The sequence below is a fragment of the Lissotriton vulgaris genome, chromosome 7 (assembly GCF_964263255.1).
Source record: "Lissotriton vulgaris chromosome 7, aLisVul1.2, whole genome shotgun sequence".
NCBI classification, from domain to species: domain Eukaryota; kingdom Metazoa; phylum Chordata; class Amphibia; order Caudata; family Salamandridae; genus Lissotriton; species Lissotriton vulgaris.
The window spans coordinates 704,404,486-704,425,181 of record NC_141695.1 but is presented as its reverse complement, the minus strand read 5'-3'; positions in this window follow the sequence as shown (position 1 = coordinate 704,425,181).

Here is a 20,696-nt window from a genome sequence, read left to right as displayed (position 1 = left end):
TGCTATCATGTATATTGGTCCCAAGATGGCTGCCAACACTTCTTGGATGAAGTGCTGACAGCCAATCAGATCAGATGTGTGGTTAGGCTCCGCCCAGATATATATCTTTTTTTGAACCTAAATTACTCAAAATCCACTGGAACACATATATTGAGACCTAGCAAAGGCACATCGGGCTAACAGTCCCTACAATTTTGCCAAGTTTCGTGCAAATCCATTCAGCCGTTCGAGCTAAAAGTGAGGCCAACCGCCCTATGGAAATTAACATGGGAAAAACGCGTTTTGGGACCCCCCTTTTTTCTCGGCCCCCCCTTGATGAACCCCCCCAAATTGTCCGGGGCTGCTCAGAAACAAAATGTTCCATTTTCCTGAAAATTTCAGCCAATTCCGTCCACAAACGCCAAAGTTATTAGACATAGAATTTTCAAAAATCCCATTGAGAAAAAATCCTAACTATATATACCTACTGGCGACCGCCAGTAGGTAATACATATATATATATATATAAAACGATGTTCCTGTTTCACAATCCACGGTGAAAAAAAGGCCAGGTAAGGACCTCTTTGCGTGACTTTTTCTTAAATCAAGTAAAAAGAAGCGGCAACGATATTATCCAGTGAAGGATAGATTTTTATTTCGCACAGATGAAATAAAAGGACATGGTGTCGTCCATGACGCGTTTCACTCCCAAAAGGAGCTTGTTCACACAACGCGTCCCGGAGTTTAGCCACAATTTATAATCAGTGCACAGGTGATATTGATTTAGACATACAAGGTGAAGTAGTGAAAATAAACAAAGGACTGTAGTGTGCGCCATGTTGCAAATACCAACAAAACAATAACTTGAAACAGAAGTATCCATATAGAAATAGCTGAATGTTATACAATGATATGCTCAATATTATAGAAATATTTGATAAAATGCAAGTGAATTGCTATGCACAAAACATACATCAGAAAACTTATTTTAAGTAAAGAACTTAAAAAATTAACAGACAAGTGTCATATTGTAAATTCATCTGCGAGCCATAATGTATTTACAAAGATATACCTGCAAGTGTACAGATATCTAATCGTATAAAAATATACACAATATGTACATTATTTACATTTTCAATTCATGACCCGTTTAAGAAAGATGAGAAAACAAACATATTTAATCAACAAGTGTCTTAATCAAAGATGTGGTGTAATGTGATGCACAAAGTGAGCAAAGAAACCATAAAAAATTCAAAGTTATGTCCATATTGAAACAGTCCACCAATGATGATTCGTATTAAGTCGATGAATTTGGATATAATCCAAAGGAAATTTTTCTTAAGAATCAATAAGCATGGTTGGCAGTAGAAAATCATGTTGCAACACATGGCCTAAAAGTTAAACAAAAGAATGCATTTGTGAAAAACAACATAAAAACGTGTCAAATCATAAATAGACAGTGTATTTATAAAAACGATGGTGGAAAGCAGAAGCAGAGAGACATACAAAACAAAACCAAGAAAATATTGCTATTATTTGAACACTGAATTGTTCAAAAAATGCAAGGCATTGCACAAATTGAAAAGCAATTAGATGCGTAAACGAACAATTCAAATATGGATCTCAAAGATACATAAAACACTGCAAATAAACCTAAAAAATAAGATGAATTTACTACTTTGAATACAGAAGCTGGCTATGGATTGCGGTGAGATGTAATTTTTCATAGAAATCAATGGAATGCCAATAGTTCTCAATTTTAGCTAGATTACAGAAAAACATATAAATCTTCTGTAAGATTAAGACCGTTGGGAGCTCTAGTGTCGAGTAAAAGAATTAGATGTGCCTCTTTTTGTCTTAGCAGACATTCACGATCACCACTTCGGCTGGGGACTGGTATTGAGCATAAGACCGTATACTCTAGGTCTTTTAACTGGTTATTGTGAACAGCCTTGAAGTGTCTAGCGACAGGATAGTCACTATTGCTGTTCACAATTGCGCGTATATGCTGTAAAATACGCTGATGCACAGGGAGTTTAGTGCTCCCAATATATTCCAAATTGCAGGTACATTTTAATTTATAGACTGCAAAGTCCGACCTGCAAGTCAAATGTTCTTTTATAGGAATTTTCGTGTCGCTGAATACCGATGTATAGTATGATGAATTCTTAGCAAAATTACAAGCACGCCAAGAAGTGCATTTAAAAAAAACAGTTTTAAAGAACCATGATTTTTTTGGTAGAACTTCAGGCATTGGTCTATCTAGGGCATCACGCATTGAAGGTGCTCGTCTAAATGTAATAGATGGCAAGTTTGGCAAGATTGGATTTAAAATATTGTCAGTAAGGACAATTGGCCACTCTGAACAAATAATGCGGCAAATCGCTCTCTCTTGCGAACTAAAGGTGGTGATTAGTCTGATCGAGCAATTCGTATGAAGATCAGAGACAGGTTTGGATTGCAATAGAGTATTACGATCTAGGGATTTAGCTTTATCAAGGGCCTGCTGTAGGACTTTTTCAGTGTAACCTCTTCTGAGAAACCTCTCTACAGAAGAATCCAAGCAGGCATTAGCAGCTGTCACATCACTACAAATGCGGCGAATTCGAATGAATTTGCCGTAAGGAATGTTTTTGATGGTATGGGTTGGATGCGCACTATGGACATGCAGTATGGAATTTCCCGCAGTTGATTTGCGGAAGAGTCTGGTTTTCAGCTCAGCATTTTCCACATATAGTTGAACATCCAAAAATTCAGCTACATCTTTGTTAATGGATGGCGTGAATTTTAGGTTTAGTTGATTATTGTTGATTTCATCAACAAAGGACATTACCTCTGTTGCAGTACCATTCCAAAAAATACACACATCATCGATGTAGCGCCAGTAGTGGGAAATGTGTGGCAACCATTCGGCGTGTATGGCTCTGAGAACGTGCTCCTCCCACCAGCCAACATGTAAACATGAATAACTGGGGGAGAAGCACGAACCCATTGCCACACCACGCAATTGTTGGTAAATGTTGCCATGGAATTTGAAATAGTTTGTAGTTAAACACATTTTTATAATTTCCAACAGCATTGCATTATGACCTCGGAACATAATGTCCCGCTTATTCAGGTAATAATCTGCAGCATGAAACCCCTGAGAATGGTTAATTGAGGTATACAATGACTCAATGTCCATTACCAAAAACATATAATCAGAATGCCAACGTACATTTGTCACCTTGTTACAAAAATCAGTAGTATCTTTGAGATACGAGGGTAAAGAAATCATATGAGGTTGCAGGAAAAAATCAACATATTTGAAAATCTTTTCATTTACACTACCAATAGCCGAGATGATAGGGCACCCAGGTGCAGGGGATACCAACTTATGAATTTTAGGAAGGAAATACAAGAATGGAGTAATTGGATTTTCAACAGTTATATATATATATAGAGCCATTTAATACAGCATTAAATTGTAACACTGGTTATACTCCATTTAGTAATGGAATGTTCTCTCTGAAGGCTATCACGTATGCTGATGATATTGCGGTTTTTACTGCCAATCCAGAAACAGCATGCATATTATACAGAAGGAAGCAAGAATTTACGGTTGCTTCTCAGGGTATTAATTAAACGCACATTTTACCCAAATTTTACACAATACACAATCAATTACATCAATAAATGGTGATTGCACTGTCGTAACGTAGTTGGGAGTTCGGATCTCAATCAGTAAAGAACAGATATGGAAACTTAATTATGAAACATTACTGAACTCAGTCATGAAAATATTTAAGACTTGATATAAACACCCATTAACTAATATAGACAGAATTAATATAATTAAAATGACAATTTTACCTAAATTCTTATATGTATTCCGAGCAATTCCTATTCGTGTTCCAATATTATTTTTTTAAAATTAGAAAGCGCAATTAGTAGTTTTATTTGGTGCTACAAGCAGGCACGTCGGGTGATTAGCTCTCTCAAATTTCCTTATAAGTTTGGAGGCTTACAACTTCCTGACTTCAAACTTTACTTTTAGGCAGCATATCCTGGGCAATTGCAGTTTATTAACATTACAAACAGCCATAATACGGACTTACATTAGCACTGGGCATGGACAGTAAAATGTTTTTGTGTAGGATTAATGATCCTAATTATTACAAGAGAGTCCGATTTAAGACTGTGAAAGACATGGTCCGCATTTGGCATGAAATTTTAGACTATGCATTTTTTACATTTGAAAATATTAATAATCACGAACATCTTAAATTATGGAATAATCCATCCCTCCCGGGTATATTCCATGATTATACTGCTTGCAGCTGAGCAAGATTTGGAATTGAAAGAGTGGGTCAATTGTACGATCTTCACGGTTTGTCTACATTTGCATCTTTACAAGGTTCTTTTGATTCACCACAACAATCATTTTTTAAATACTTACTAGTTAGAGACTATTTTTTAACCCCTTCGATGCTTGTGACAAGGTCAACTCGTCATGGGTGTTACCTGCGCTGTGCTTATGACGAGTTGACCTTGTCAAGTTCAAGTTCAAGAATTTATATAGCGCACTACTCATCCAGAGGGTCTCAAGGCGCTTGGGGAAGGGGTTTGGTATTTGTCGAATAGCCAGGTTTTAAGTTCTTTTCTGAAGGAGATGTGGTTCTGTGTGAGGCGGAGGTGAGTGGGGAGTGAGTTCCAGGTCTTGGCCGCCAAGTAGGAGAAGGATCTACCTCCCATGGTGGATCTTTGAATACGTGGAACTGCTGCGAGGCCTTGATTGGAGGATCTTAGTTGGCGGGTGGGTGTGTAGAAGGATAGTCAAGTGTTGAGGCATTCGGGCCCTAGTTTATAGAGGGCCTTGTGTGCGTGGGTGAGGAGACGGAATGTTATTCTCTTGTTGACGGGAAGCCAGTGGAGGTTTTTCAGGTGGCCGGTAATGTGATCTTGGCGAGGGATGTCCAAAATGAGTCTCGCTGATGCGTTTTGGATGCTTTGGAGTTTTTTCTGTAATTTGGCTGTGATTCCGGCGTAGAGGGTGTTTCCGTAGTCTAGTCGACTAGTAACCAGTGCGTGGGTGACAGTCTTTCTTGTCTCGGCGGGGATCCAGTGGAAGATTTTTTGGAGCATACGAAGTACGTTGAAGCAAGAGGATGGGACGGCGTTGACTTGTCTGGTCATCGAGAGGGAGGAGTCTAGGATGAAGCCAAGGTTACGTGCGTGGTCTGTGGGTATGGGTGCTAAGCCCAGATCCGAAGGCCACCATGAGTCGTCCCAGGCAGAGGGGGATGATCCTCGGATGAGCACTTCCGTTTTGGCTGAGTTAAATTTTAGGTGGCTGTTTTTCATCCATACGGCTACTTCTTTCATGCCTTTGTGAAGATTGGTTTTGGCGGTGTTGGGGTCTTTGGTGAGGGAAAGGATCAGCTGGGTGTCATCAGCGTAGGAGATGATGTTAAGGTTGTGTTGACGCGCGATGGAAGCGAGTGGACTCATGTAAACGTTGAATAGGGTGGGACTGAGTGAAGATCCTTGTGGTACACCGCAGATGACTTTGGTGTCCTCTGATTTGAATGGGGGAAGTCGGACTCCCTGAGTTCTCCCAGCTAGGAATGAGATGATCCATTCCAAGGCTTTTCCTTTTATGCCAATGTTGCTGAGGCGTTGTATGAGGGTGCTGTGACAGACAGTGTCGAAGGCGGCGGAAAGATCGAGTAGAATGAGGGCCACTGTTTCTCCGTTGTCCAGTAGTGTTCTGATGTCGTCTGTTGCTGCGATGAGGCGGGTTCGGTGCTATGTTTGGCTCGGAAGCCGGACTGTGAGGGATCGAGGGAGTTGTTGGATTCGAGGAAGGCGGCGAGTTGGCTGTTGACGGCTTTCTCGATGACCTTGGCCGAGTATGGGAGGAGGGATATGGGGCTGTAGTTTTTGAGTTCAGAGGGGTCTGCTGTGGGTTTCTTCAGGAGGGCGCTGACTTCGGCATGTTTCCAGCTTTCTGGGAAGGTAGCAGATTTGAAGGAGCAGTTGATGATATCACGGAGATGGGGTGCGATGATGGAGTCTGCTTTGTTGAAGATGTGGTGGGGACATGGGTCGGTTGGCGAGCCAGAGTGGATGGAATTCATTAGGCGGATGGTGTCTTCGGTGGTGATTGGGTTCCAGGTGCTGAGATTGTTAGAGGGTGGTTTGGGTTCTGAGGAGGGTGGAGAGGATTGTTCGTTGGAACTGGTTTCGAAACTGTTATGTATGTCGGCAATTTTGTTGTAGAAGAAGGAGGATAACGAATCGCAGAGGTCTTGGGAGGGAGTGATGTCGTTTGAGGCTGCGGTGGGGTTTGTGAATTCTTTGACAATGTTGAATAGTTCTTTGCTGTTATTGGCGTTGTTGTCGATTCGATCCTTGAGTGCTGATTTCTTGGTGGATCGAATTAGCTGGTGGTGTTTGTGGGTGGCTGCCTTGAAGGTGGTCATGTTGTCGGTGGTTGGGTTTTTTCTCCAAGTTTTCTCGAGAGTACGGCATAGCTTCTTGGATTTCTTGAGGTCATCGTTGAACCAGGGGGCCTTTTTGCTGTCTTGTTTGGTGTGATGGTTTTTCAAGGGTGCTAGTTCGTCAGCGCAGTGAGTGATCCATTGTTTGAGTTTGATGGTAGCTTGGTTTGGGTCCGATGAGAGGGCGGGTTGGTTTTGGTTGAGCGATGTGAGGAGTTGGTCGGTGGTGATTTTGTTCCATTTTCTTCAGGGAATAGGTTGTGGGGGGTTGTGGGTCGAGGTGGTTTTGTAGCTGAAGTGAACACAACTGTGGTCCGTCCAATGGAGAGCTGTGGTGCGATCGAAGGAGATGTGTTTGCTGGAAGTGAAGATTGGGTTGAGCGTATGTCCGGCTATGTGAGTGGGGGTGTCAACAAGTTGTTTGAGGCTGAGATTGGCCAGGTTGTCTAGAAGGGTGGTGGTGTTGCTATCGTTTTTCTTTTCCAGGTGGAAGTTGAGGTCTCCTAGTAGAATGTAGTTCACGGAGGCGAGGGCATGTGGACTGATGAAGTCAGTAATGTCCTTGCTGAATTGTTTACGTGTTCCTGGAGGCCTGTAGATGAGGGTGCCTCTGAGTGTGGTCCTCGGGTCGGTGTGGATCTGGAAGTGGAGGTGTTCGGCGGTAGTAAGGTGATCGTCGGAGCTGATCGTGATTTTGATGGTGTTCTTATGGACAATGGCGATGCCTCCACCTGTTTGGGCGGTGCGGTCTTTTCGGATGATCTTGTAGTTGTCCGGGATGGCTATGGTGATGTCGGGTGTTGATGATGCGTTCATCCATGTTTCAGTAAGGAAGGCGACGTCCGGTGATGTAGTGTCGAGTAGATTCCAGAGTTCGATGGCGTGTCTGTGGACCGAGCGGGTGTTCAGCAGGATGCACTTCAGGTGGTTAGAGTCGGAGCTGTGTTTGGGGTTGGTGGATGTGGTATGGGTCTTGATGCTGGTGAATTTGCAGGAGTGGCAAGCAAAGGGACCATGGGTACGTCCCGGGGAGGCTTTGTAGCATTGAGGTGTACGTCCGGGGTTAAGGGCTAGGAGGGTGGCGGCGTCATACGTAATGCGGGAGGAGTGCAGATTGCGGGGGCCAGGGGGTCTGGCGTTGGGCGCGGTCCAGGCGCGGACGGGCGTAGACGGGCTTAACTTTGGCGCACCTTCGGCGCGCATGGGGCGCGACCGCTGCGCGCTAAAGCATCTGTCATATATGGATAGTGGAGGGGGAGGGGCGAGGGAGGGTCAGCTGGGAGGCGGGTCAGAGGTCCGGGCAGGGAGGGACAACAACAAAGCACAAAAAGGCAGCAGGACAGTAAACGAAACTGAAATGGAGGCACAGCCTGAAAACGACGCTATGCACAATTGCACTTTTGCACCAAAATAAACAGATGTAGCCAAGCACAAGACAATCCTCCTGGCTGCGTGCTTTCAGAGAGTGGCGCGACGCTAATTATTTCACTATGCAGTAGACAGGTTCCAAAGCGCCTTAACAAGCTCAAGCACTACGAGCAGTGAATAATGCAGACGGGCAGCTGTAATTACACTAATGCTCGTAGGCGCTGCGATGTCACTACAGCAATGGCGCGCTACGCTTCCACAAATGATGATACCGCGATACGCTACAAATAATTATCGGCAGACAGTCAAGCCAGTACAAAGTAATGAGGGGGCGATGCGGGTGAGCGCAAGCAGATAGGCAATCACAATAATAGATAAACAGTGAGAAATGCAGGTGAGCGCTACGATACCACAGTGTACAGTGCTGGGAGCTGCGTGGGGAGCGACCGCAGCTGAGGGTTTCAGGGTGGTCACAGCGTGTGTGCCGGAAGGAGATGCTTATAGTATCTGTGGGAGGGAGGGTCAGCTGGGAGGCGGGTCGGAGGTCCGGGCAGGGAGGGACAACAACAAAGCACAAAAAGGCAGCAGGACAGTAAACGAAACTGAAATGGAGGCACAGCCTGAAAACGACGCTATGCACAATTGCACTTTTGCACCAAAATAAACAGATGTAGCCAAGCACAAGACAATCCTCCTGGCTGCGCGCTTTCAGAGAGTGGCGCGGCGCTAATTGTTTCACTATGCAGTAGACAGGTTCCAAAGCGCCTTAACAAGCTCAAGCACTACGAGCAGTGAATAATGCAGACGGGCAGCTGTAATTGCACTAATGCTCGTAGGTGCTGCGATGTCACTACAGCAATGGCGCGCTACGCTTCCACAAATGATGATACCGCGATACTCTACAAATAATTATCGGCAGACAGTCAAGCCAGTACAAAGTAATGAGGGGGCGATGCGGGTGAGCGCAAGCAGATAGGCAATCACAATAATAGATAAACAGCGAGAAATGCAGGTGAGCGCTACGATACCACAGTGTACAGTGCTGGGAGCTGCGTGGGGAGCGACCGTAGCTGAGGGTTTCAGGGTGGTCACAGCCTGTGTGCCGGAAGGAGATGCTTATAGTATCTGTGGGAGGGAGGGTCAGCTGGAGGCGGGTCGGAGGTCCGGGCAGGGAGGGACAACAACAAAGCACAAAATGGCAGCAGTACAGTAAACGAAACTGAAATGGAAGGCACAGCCTGAAAACGACGCTATGAACAATTGCACTTTTGCACCAAAATAAACAGATGTAGCCAAGCACAAGACAATCCTCCTGGCTGCGTGCTTTCAGAGAGTGGCGCGACGCTAATTATTTCACTATGCAGTAGACAGGTTCCAAAACGCCTTAACAAGCTCAAGCGCTACGAGCAGTGAATAATGCAGACGGGCAGCTGTAATTGCACTAATGCTCGTAGGCGCTGCGATGTCACTACAGCAATGGCACGCTACGCTTCCACAAATGATGATATCGCGATACGCTACAAATAATTATCGGCAGACAGTCAAGCCAGTACAAAGTAACGAGGGGGCGATGCGGGTGAGCGCAAGCAGATACGCAATCACAATAATAGATAAACAGCGAGAAATGCAGGTGAGCGCTACGATACCACAGTGTTCAGTGCTGGGAGCTGCGTGGGGAGCGACCGTAGCTGAGGGTTTCAGAGTGGTCACAGCATGTGTGCCGGAAGGAGATGCTTATAGTATCTGTGGGAGGGAGGGTCAGCTGGGAGGCGGCTCGGAGGTCCGGGCAGGGAGGAACAACAACAAAGCACAAAATGGCAGCAGGACAGTAAACGAAACTGAAATAGAGGCACAGCCTGAAAACGACGCTATGCACAATTGCACTTTTGCACCAAAATAAACAGATGTAGCGAAGCACAAGACAATCCTCCTGGCTGCGCGCTTTCAGAGAGTGGCACGACGCTAATTATTTCACTATGCAGTAGACAGGTTCCAAAGCGCCTTAACAAGCTCAAGCGCTACGAGCAGTGAATAATGCAGACGGGCAGCTGTAATTGCACTAATGCTCGTAGGCGCTGCGATGTCACTACAGCAATGGCGCGCTACGCTTCCACAAATGATGATACTGCGATACGCTACAAATAATTATCGGCAGACAGTCAAGCCAGTACAAAGTAATGAGGGGGCGATGCGGGTGAGCGCAAGCAGATAGGCAATCACAATCTATACTACTATTATAAAGAGAGAACTTGCACCTTTAGGCAAGGTAAACTCGGGAACTACAGCGCCAATCTACACACCCGATACACCGTTGAAATCGGCAGGGTGTGTAGATGGTCATAGGCTTTACAAATTTTAAAAATAAACGTTATATAAAAAGTTACATTTTTACAAAAAGTAGTTCCCCCAAAGTAGCGCCGGCCGCGACTGTGCGTCGTCACGTCAGGAGCAGGGGAGGAGCAGCGTCCCAGGAGCGGCGGACATGGCGCACAGGGGAGGAGCGGTGAAGTGAGGCCAGCGGCGGAGCGGAGAGGTGGATATGGCACGGGGAGGAGCGGCGGCGGACAGGTGGTGAGTGGCAGAGCGGCGGAGCGGAGAAATATGGACCGGCGGTGTGAGCAGCAGAGGCAAGGTAGGAATCCGGGGCAGCCAGGGTCGGGGCGGGCGGGCGGGACACGGGCTGCTGGGGAATGTCAGGGCAGGCGGGGCTAGGAGAAGCCAGCATTTCAGGTTTGGGTGCTCTCCCTCCCCGCCCCCCGCCCGCCACAACATTGTCCGGGACACAGACAATGTCGTGGCGGGTGGGGGCCTGGGCGGGAGAGCACACAAACCTGAAATGCAGCCCCCAGCCCCCTTCTACCTCAGGCAACGCTGGGGAGGGCTGCTAGTAATAGATAAACAGCGAGAAATGCAGGTGAGCGCTACGATACCACAGTGTACAGTGCTGGGAGCTGCGTGGGGAGCGACCGTAGCTGAGGGTTTCAGGTTGTCACATAACAAGGGATTTTGAAAATTGCAGCGCAGCACGGGAATGTGCTGTAGCAATGATGAGGTTAAATTGGCAACTGTTACCACTTCCACCTGCCCATGTATTGATAACTTGTTTTTTAAATCTGGCTCTCAAAACAAGAATCAGCACATTATATCAACAGTTATGTCAGTTGAAAGGTGCTGACATGAGCTATCTAACTGATAATTGAAGCTGAACATTAGACATGGCTACAGATACTTCTGAAATTGAGTTGGCTCTGGATAACCTAAACAATTCTATTCATTCTACTAATTTAAAACTACAACAGATTCGTACTATTTGTGTGCTATACCATACTCCTCAAAATATTAGTAAATGGCGACAAATATCACAGGGACCCAGCCGAGAGGGGGTGGATAAAAAAAGATGTCCTAAATGTGGCCAAAGGGCAGCTGACATACTTCATATGTTTTATACGTGTCCTGAGCTGTCAGATTTCTGGGGGTATGTCATGCAAAACCTAGGCCAATGTATTTGATAACCTTGCTATTAAGAATTTTTATTCTATAGTCTTAGTTGTGGCTCGTCTTTTTATAGTGAGAGAGTGGATTACACCTAATCCTCGTACTTTATTTCAATCGCTGACTCTGATGAAATATATCATTGAAAGAGAGCGCACATTAGTTAAAACCAGAACTATTCGCTCAATGAAAAAATGTGAACGTATATGGAAATACTTTGAATGAACTAGGATTTTAAACTTCTTTTTTCTGGAGATAGCTTGTATATAAAGCTAATTTCTTACCTTTTCTTTTTTTTCTTCTTTTCTTTCTTTTTCTTCTCGCTCTGTTTCTTTTAGTGTTGTTTATCTATATGATAAGTATATGTGTAGGTATTTATTGTTGTTTATGTGTTAAGTATGAATATTCCTCTTTAAAGATATATTGTATAGCCTTTACCTTTTGGATGAGACCTGAACCCTCTGTTAAAATAATAAAAATAAATAAATAATAATAAAGGAAACTGATTGACCTTCTACCTCTATCAGCTAGAAAGACCATTGGGCATGCACTGGTCACACTGTAACTGGACTACGGGAAAGTCCTATATGTGGGAGCTCACAAAGGGAGTCTGCTGAGACTCCAGCGCATTCCGAATGTAGCAGCTCTCCTGGTATTAGGCCTTCTTAGAAGATCGCCTGCATCGAAAGCACTTAGGGCCAGATGTAGGTAGCCTTTACCAATCGGAATCGGCAGAAAATACCGATTTTCGGCCGTTTCCGATCGGTAAAGGGCTATTGAGATGTAGGGGCACATTTTCGGTAATTTTACCGAATCGGTATCATTACCGAATCGGTAAATTTACCGAATTGGTAATATGTACCGAATCGGTAAAATATTTACCGATTCGGTAAAATTACCGAAAATGCAATGTAGGTAGGCAATGTACCTTGTGCACATGGCTTACAGAATCGGTATTTTACCATGGAATACAAATCCATGGTAAAATACCGATTCCGGTGTGCATGCACATGTGTGCATGCACACCTATGTCATGTGACAGGCAGACCTGCCCTTAGGGCAGGTATGCCTGCCACATGGCATCTGTGCCTGTTTTGGGGGTGCCAGAGGGTGTCAAAGTGACACCCCCTGCACCCTTGTGAATTCTTTAATTACTGATTCGGTAAATACCGAATCGGTAATGCCTAATCATTCCTATGGGCTTCAAAGCCCATAGGAATGAATGGGCATTACCGATTCGGTATTTACCGAATCGGTAATTAAAGAATTGCTAAGGATTCGGTAACGAATCCAGATGTTGGGACTTACATACCATTTACCGATTTTGAAATACCGAATCGGTAGGATTCGGTATTTCAAAATCGGTAAATGGGATTTACCTACATCGGGCCCTTAATCCCTTACACTGGCTACCAGTTGAAAAAATAATAATTTTTAAAGCAATATGTTACTGCCACAAAATCTGGTGGAACAATGGACCCAGCTACCTGCGCTCTCTAATCATGTCTTACCTCCCATCTCGCACCCTCAGGTAATGCAGAACTTTGCAGGAAAAGGTTCCCTAAATCCGGAAAGCTAGAATGGGTGCTCGTTCTTTCTGCTATTTGGCTGCTAAAGTTTGGAACTCCCTACCGACCCTGCTGAAAGCATGCTCGGCATACCATAAACCATAAACAAAGCAGACACAATGAGCTGATGGACGGAGAGCTGAAACTTTTCAAACACTCACCCCCAGTCACAGATCTTAATTGAATCCATCATTGTTCTTATTTAATAATATTTTACCCCTACCAACCACAGTAACTGCATAAAAATAGCCAGAAATTCAGTGCAATGAAAAGTTTTATAAATAGGGAAATGGCTAGGAAAGGATCACGAAAATAATGACAAGCATTGGCAAAGCCAATCTGTCTCGCCTATATGAGAGCTATTGGCTTTGTCAATGCCTTTAAACCCTGCTGCACAGCAGTGTGGCGGTTGCACAGCATGGCGTGGAGTAGAGCGCCGTAGAGTAGAGTAGCGTAGAGGTCAAGGAGAGCAAGGAGACGGATGCCTGGACACCTCTTCCTCTCTGCCAGGAGGTAGGTTTGGTGCTGGAAAAGTCATGTTTATTTACTCTTCTTTGATTTAATAATAGTTAACCTCAACTGTTTTCTCATTTAGCTTTGCCTTCCAAATTTTGCCTTTTTCCTAACCTTTTCCTAATTTCCCAGTACTTCATCTTTTACTTATTTATTTATCTGTTAAGTTACCCCGACACACCTACTTGATTTACTGTTATATTCACTTCTGTTTCCTAAGACTATTTCCTCTTGCCTCTTTTGTTTTTTACTTTTCTGTTAGCCCTTTTTTCCTACTAAGGAAGCAACCTCTTCCTTACCCTGTGAACCTTTTCTCCTTGCCAAGTCTCACTTCCTTTTTTCTCCTCCCATTTTTTAGGCCTCATCTACACATAGTATGCAAGATATATTATTTGCAATTCAGTGGACTTACAACTGGCACACTTCATACAGTTAGTTATTTTCGTTGTCACTCTCATTTGCAATCTTCTGAATGAGTAGTTCCATAGGCTACTCTTTCTTTCTTGTGCTAGCAATGCTAGCATGCTAGGGTCTTTGTCCTTCTTAAAAGAGGTTGACGGCTGCCTCCCTGAAGTTTTCTTGAGGCCTACATGCATCACTGAAAGTGTCAAATATGCTTCAAATAAGTTATAAAATTCAGTGAAAGACTATGGAGGCTAGAACTTTCTTTTTTTAAGACTTGGTATGCTGCTGATTATTCCTGTGTCTGTAATTTTTGATTCAATATGTAAGAGATCTACAGTTTAGGGGCATTTACTGTTAACTGATAATGGAGAAGACAAATGAATCAATATATTCTTTTTTTGGATTTCTTTTGCTAGTGTATACATTTCAGAAAACTCCTTAAATACTAGTTAAATGTTAGGGTCTTTAGTTTTAGATATTCTTTGGCTGTGCCCCATAGCAATTACTTTTGATGTCTCCTTCCTAGCTTTAAGGTAATTGGCAAGCAGTTTACATTCAGCTATATTTGGATTTTATACATAGAAGGATAAGGTCTGCAGCATAGGTCAATATGTTGACGAAAGATTTATCTGAATGAACTGGTTTTCCAGTTCTCTAATTCCTTTCAGTTCATTTATTTATTTCCTTTAGTGCTTCTTTCTTCTTCTGCGCAACATTGGCCTCGCAATGCTGCCTTTTTGGTGTCCCATAAAACTTATTTTGATATGTCTGAAGTTTCCTTGATGCTAAAGAATTCAGTAGTGAATGACTCTAGAAGATGCACTATCTGGGGATATTGATCACAGAAATATTGAGGCAACATCTGTTAGTGCTGCTATTGGTTGATGAGGTTTCAAACATGAACGAGGTAGAAAGATGATCAGCAATTAGTATTGACCCAAATTCCACTTCTTTTATGAAGTTGTGTGGGTTCTTAGTTGTGAATAGGTAATCGATCATTATGTGTGACTTCTGCATATTTGAGTTGAGAGTTTCCTGTTGTTTTGCTGGATATGGGAATTGCCATGCGTGTGCAATATTTTCATCTCAGATACGGTTTCTGAATGCTTTTTGAATTGTATTTGGGATATGCCTTGCATGTTATGTTCTATCCCTTGTTACGTACAAGTAAGTAGTGGAGTCATCTACAAGAATCAGATTCTGATGAATTTCTCTGGTTATCTGCTGAATTGCCCCCCTGAAGTTGTCACTTCCAGTGGTCAGGGTGAAAGACTTGTTTACATGAAAAAAGAGACTTTGAAATTAAAAACCATATGGGTTAGCTAAATGGTCTTTTCATGCTGCTTCTGTACATAAGCCTTATGATGTGTTTATACTATTTTCCTTAGATTCCCCTGACGAAGGGCGACTTTTCTTTGCCCAAAATTTAGAGCACAGTTTCACAATCCTAAAGGAACACATCGGTAAGATCACTAATCTAATCACTAGCACCCACACTCTTTTCGTCAGCCACCGCCTTTAAGGCAATTCAAGATGCATGTATACACTTGTTTTCAACACTATTTTCTCTTTAACGGTAGCACCATCGGATTATGTTCACTTCTTTTATGTGGGTCCTGACTTTGGCACTTACGTTTTCCTTTCCGACCTGTGAACTCCCTCATCCAGGAACATGGCTTACTTTTGCACTTTGTCTGTTTATGTACCCACTTGGAATGCTTCATTGAATATTTATATAAATATTTATATAGACTTCTTCATTACGTTTATAGCGTAATTACGCCTGCTGCTTCTGTACATAAGCCTTATGATGTGTTTATACTATTTTCCTTAAATGCCCCTGACGAAGGGCGACTTTTCTTTGCCCGAAATGCATTGGGATATTTAATTTGAAACTCCTTATGAACTTGTTTGGATCCTATTTTGAATTTTGAATTTCAACTCTGAACTCTACTAATGGATATAAAGAAACTCTACGCAAATACACAAGGACTACATGCTGTTTATTACTTGATGTGTTCCTTTAGGATTGTGAAACTGTGCTCTAAATGTTTTTGAAATTTCATTCAAAGTATTGTCTATTATAGTACACTCAGTCTAAGTGACCTGCAGCAGTGCACCGGGATTACCAGATCCCCATCTGGTACTCCTTTCCTTTCCTTTTTTTCTGTGTTTGTGACATTGGTGCTGGTTTCCAAGTGTAACAGCTAACTGCGTGATATATTGGCTACTTTATTTCTGGCTTTGGTGAGCGTTTCTTGACTGTAGCCTCTGCGCAACAGTCTGTCACAGAGTTCCCCTGTTGCTTGTTCTTGGCTGTAGGTGGTGCTGCAGATTCGCTTCATGTGTTGGCATTCGGCGTAAGGTATACTTTCTTTGAGAGAGGTTGAGTGAAGCTGTGCGCATACAATATGGCGTTTCCTACAGTGGGTTTCCTAAATGTTTTAGACTGCAGTTTCCCTCCCTCAACATATACCTCTAGGTCTAGGAAGTGTATACTGGTACTACTGGTATTACAAGTGAAACTGAGATTCAATTAGTTGTGGTTGATCTCATCAGCGAAGATTTTAGCACTCTCTTCAGGCCTTTTCCATAGTAAAAAAAATGTAATCTATGTATCTGACTTACATTTTAACATTTTCAGCAAAAATTGCAGAGTGCACCGCCATGAGCACTTGCTCCTCCCGCTAGCCCATATGCAAATTCGCATAGCTGCGGGTGAAGCAAGCACCCATGGCGGTGCCCTGCAGTTGTTTGTAAGTCAGATTGTTGAACACAAACACATTGTTGTCAAGGCAGAATTCAGCCATTTCAAAAATCATCAGAGAATGTTGAATCATGGGCATTGGTCTTTTCCCTAAGAAGTGGTGTAGTGCATTGAGACCATCAGTGTGTCTTATACTTTGGACAATGTATTTACATCAGGAGTCATAAGCAGATAGTCCGTTTCCCATTTTACATCATAAAATTTTCTGAGGAAATCCCCTGTATCTTTGATATATGCAGGGAATGCCTGCACAAAGGGCTGAAGGAAATGGTCAATGTAGCTTGAGGTTTTTTCCAGGAGTCCGCCGATTGCAGCAATTATTGGTCTTCCTGGCGGGCACACGGGGTCCTAATGAATTTTGGGAATCAGGTACAGTTGGGGCAGTACAGGATAATCGCATTTTATGTACTCAAATTCTTGTTTGCATAGTAGACCCACGCTCTTCCAGTCGTAGTGTGCTTTCTGAAATCTTTCCTTGATTCCTACTAAGATGTTGGGACTCACACTGCTGTAGCATTCTTTGTCCGACAACTATTTGATGGCCTCAGTGTTGTACTGGTCTAGGGGACAGAGGACAACTTTACCCCCTTTATCTGACCAGCGTACCACTACCTCTTGATTTTGATTGATCTTGTTCATTAGTTCGTTATATTTAGTCATTTTGTTCTGGGTATTGGTCACAAAGTCTCTGCTACTTTTGTATGTCAATTCTTTAAGATCCTTCATGACATTTTCCGCGAAAATGTTGAAGCCATCCTTGGGCATTATAAGCATGAATGTAGACCTTGGTTTGAAAGGTGTCTTGATGGTGCTGGATGTTTCAAGTCCTGATGTCTTAGCGAATTCCAGTATTGTGTCAGGATTGATAGTATCTTCCATATTTACAACGTCTTGTAGCAGGGCCATATCTTTTACTGTTAGTGTGTTTGGGTCAGTTTCCGTTTCACAAGTGTCATGGTTGTTTTTTGCAGTGTGAAAAAAATGTTTTTGAAGTTTAAGTTTCCTCACGAAGTGGAAAAGATCTATTCTGGCCTGGGCATAGTCAAAGTTGTTTCTGGTGCAGAATGTGAGGCGAATGAAAGAATGCGTTTCTCTTCAAGTGAAAGATCCATTGTAGTAAGATTGATTACTGTGTTTTCCGTGTCAGTGTGTGCTTTCATCTGCATCTGTAACAAGTGTTTTTGCTTTGTTTGTCCTTTGCCCCACTGTCTGTTTTTTCGTTTCCTGTTGGTTGATTTTTTGGAACATTGCTGTTACCTGTCCTTGGTGGTCGTGGTCTTAGGCTCATAAGTCTTTCAAGACATAAAAAAGCAAATTCTTGCACTACTGTCGGTGCTTTCCGTTTGTCTCTTACAGCCGTTTCTACATCAGATTCGATTCCTGAGCTGAATTCAGATTCACATGGCACAGTTGTTCTTTGAGGTACGTCTGATGTTTCTGATAACTGCTGACGACGGATGTTCTCAAATTTCCTGGAAAAAGTGTATATTTTCCCACTTATGTAATCGCTCCTGTCTCCCTGAGGGCCTGCATATATATATATATATGTACATCAAGGCCCTCAGGGGTCGAAACACATCATGGCTGTGCATGAGAAGAGAAATAAACGCTGATTCTGCACCACACTGTGGTCCATGCTCTGGTGTTTTTGAGGCGATAGCCGGATATTTGTGTATGTTTTACCACAATATTAGTGTGAAATGATACTTTATTTTCAATATTTTGCATGTACCAGTAGAAGGATAGGGATACAGTATTTTAGGAAACAATATTTTTGACACAATACTTTTGGAAATATTAAATCGGTGCTAATGCCAGAACAGCAGATTTTTTTTTGTGAATAGAAATGAGCTTGTGCAAAAGGGCTATATTGAGTTGATTGAGTAGGTGAGAATTTAAAGTAGGAAGCATAGTTGAGTAAGGGCCCCATTTAGATCTGGGTGGCCCGATCAAGCTGATGGCGATCCACCCGCCTTATCTAGATGTATATACTATAGACAGAAGACCGCCGCTAAGGTAGTCTTCTGTGCTGGTGAACCGCCCGCTGTGTCCTGACAGTGGGATTCCGCCATGCAGATCTGGATGTTCCCATTGGCCTGGCAATGTCCTGTCGGCGGAGTACTGATAGGAGTGACCCTGGAGGCGGGGAGATAGGTAACCAACTTTTTTCTTTTTACGTATATCACATATATGTTATGTAGGTGTACATATGTGTTGTGTGCAGTAGGTGTTGATTCTGCACTGCACCCCATCAACATACACAGATCATGCAATGTATACCCCCACACACAAGCACATATTTTCCAGTCTGTCAAAAAGGGGTTCCGGTCCATCATGGTCAAGGTGCAGACACGCAGGAGGGAGCTGGAGAAGGGAAAGAGGAGGAAAACACAGCCTGACCCCAAAAAAATACTTTTTGTCCATTTCCGCTGATTCAAAGTAGGAGGGATTCCAGTTGGAATTCCCTCTAAAACAAACCAGAACCAAATACCAATGGTAGTAATCCTGGCTTGAGTGCTGTTGCAGCCTCCTACGGCCCATCCTGCTGAAGGTGCGGGGTAGTGAAGTCCTGGCGTGGTGAGTTGGATTGCAGCGGTCATCTCGCCCATTGAAATGTAGCATCTAAATTGGGTGGGTGGCTCACCAGGTAGCGGGGCGAAAAGACCGCCAAAAAAGCCCACTCCGTCATGGTCCTGCTAACATCTAAAATCTGGGTGGTAGCAAGATGGAGATTAAAGTCCTCTAGAAAAAGAAACAGAGTAGTGGAACTATGAAGAACTGAGAAGAGGATAGGGGTCAACAGATAATCAAGAAGATGAAGACAGATAAAGCAAAGGACTGGAATAAGTGGAAGCAGGGAAGAGCACAAGGAATCTACAAAAGGTAAAAACAATAGCTATACCTCTGCCTCTGCCAGAGAGACGAGGAGTTGAACAATAGAGCCTAGAGCAGCCAGTTTTACTGGCCTGGATTCATGTTTCAGTAAAGAGTAATTGGTAATGAGGGATAATAAGAAAGCAAGGGTAGAGTAACTTTCATACATATTATGCAGGGCAGAGGCCAATGGCATGATAGGAAGAATCGAGGAAAGTAAGGGTGTTTTTAAAGTTACAGGAGTTTCTAAAATGTAGAGGGTTGGATACTGAATGATGAGAAAAGGTGGTAGAACTAGATATTGATGGAGCGAGGGTGAAAACAAACATTTTTGTATACCCCTTGTGAAAATCTCTTTCCCAAAACTGTAATATGTATTAATCGTGTGGTTTTGAAATTAACCAACATAGAAGCACATACACAAATACTCGTGGGATACTAATTTGCTTGTGTTGCGAATCATAATATGCTAATTAAGTGAAATTGTCATACTAACATCGTACGCAAATGTCATAATCTAATGAAAACCTGTGCATGCAAGCTTCCTAAATGTATTATTGTGGCAAAACATTATGGAGAATGGTAAGAAAACAATGCCTAATCGTTGCTTTTAAGGCTAGGTAATTACTAACAGGGTTATCTTAGAATGGGGTCAAGGTCAGCGTGGCCTGGAGTGCAGAAGAGTGCCAAGATTTATATGTCCGAGTCGTGAGCATGAGAACTTTTGTCCAAGTGACAAGTTAAAGGACACGAGTGAGAAAAATACAATAAATACAATAATGAACAACTGGAACTTTATTTTGATTTTAACGATGACTTGGCGGAAATATGGACAATGAGGAGATGAGGTGATCCTCATTAACCCCTTAAATAGACCAATGAAATTGAGCTAGGTCCCTAAAAGTTTCAAATTTTAGATAGATAGTTCGGGAAAAAGGGTATAAAGGAGGACGTTTGAAAGTGAAGAAAAAAAGCTTACTTTTGATTTTATTTTCGCACCACGACATGCTGTCGGACTGATGAATTTTTCCATGATGCAAAGACTTTGACATTTTTCTGACTTTAACTTTTGATGGAGATGGAGTCTTGATGAGAGATGAATATCGAGAAAGAATAGAGAGGCTGTTTTTGGGAATTATTCTACGCTAACCCTGATGTCTATTTGCAGAGATCTTTGGTAATATGGTTTTGACTTATTTTCTGAACTATTCTGCAAATAAATGTAAACTGTAAGAATTTACTTTTCTT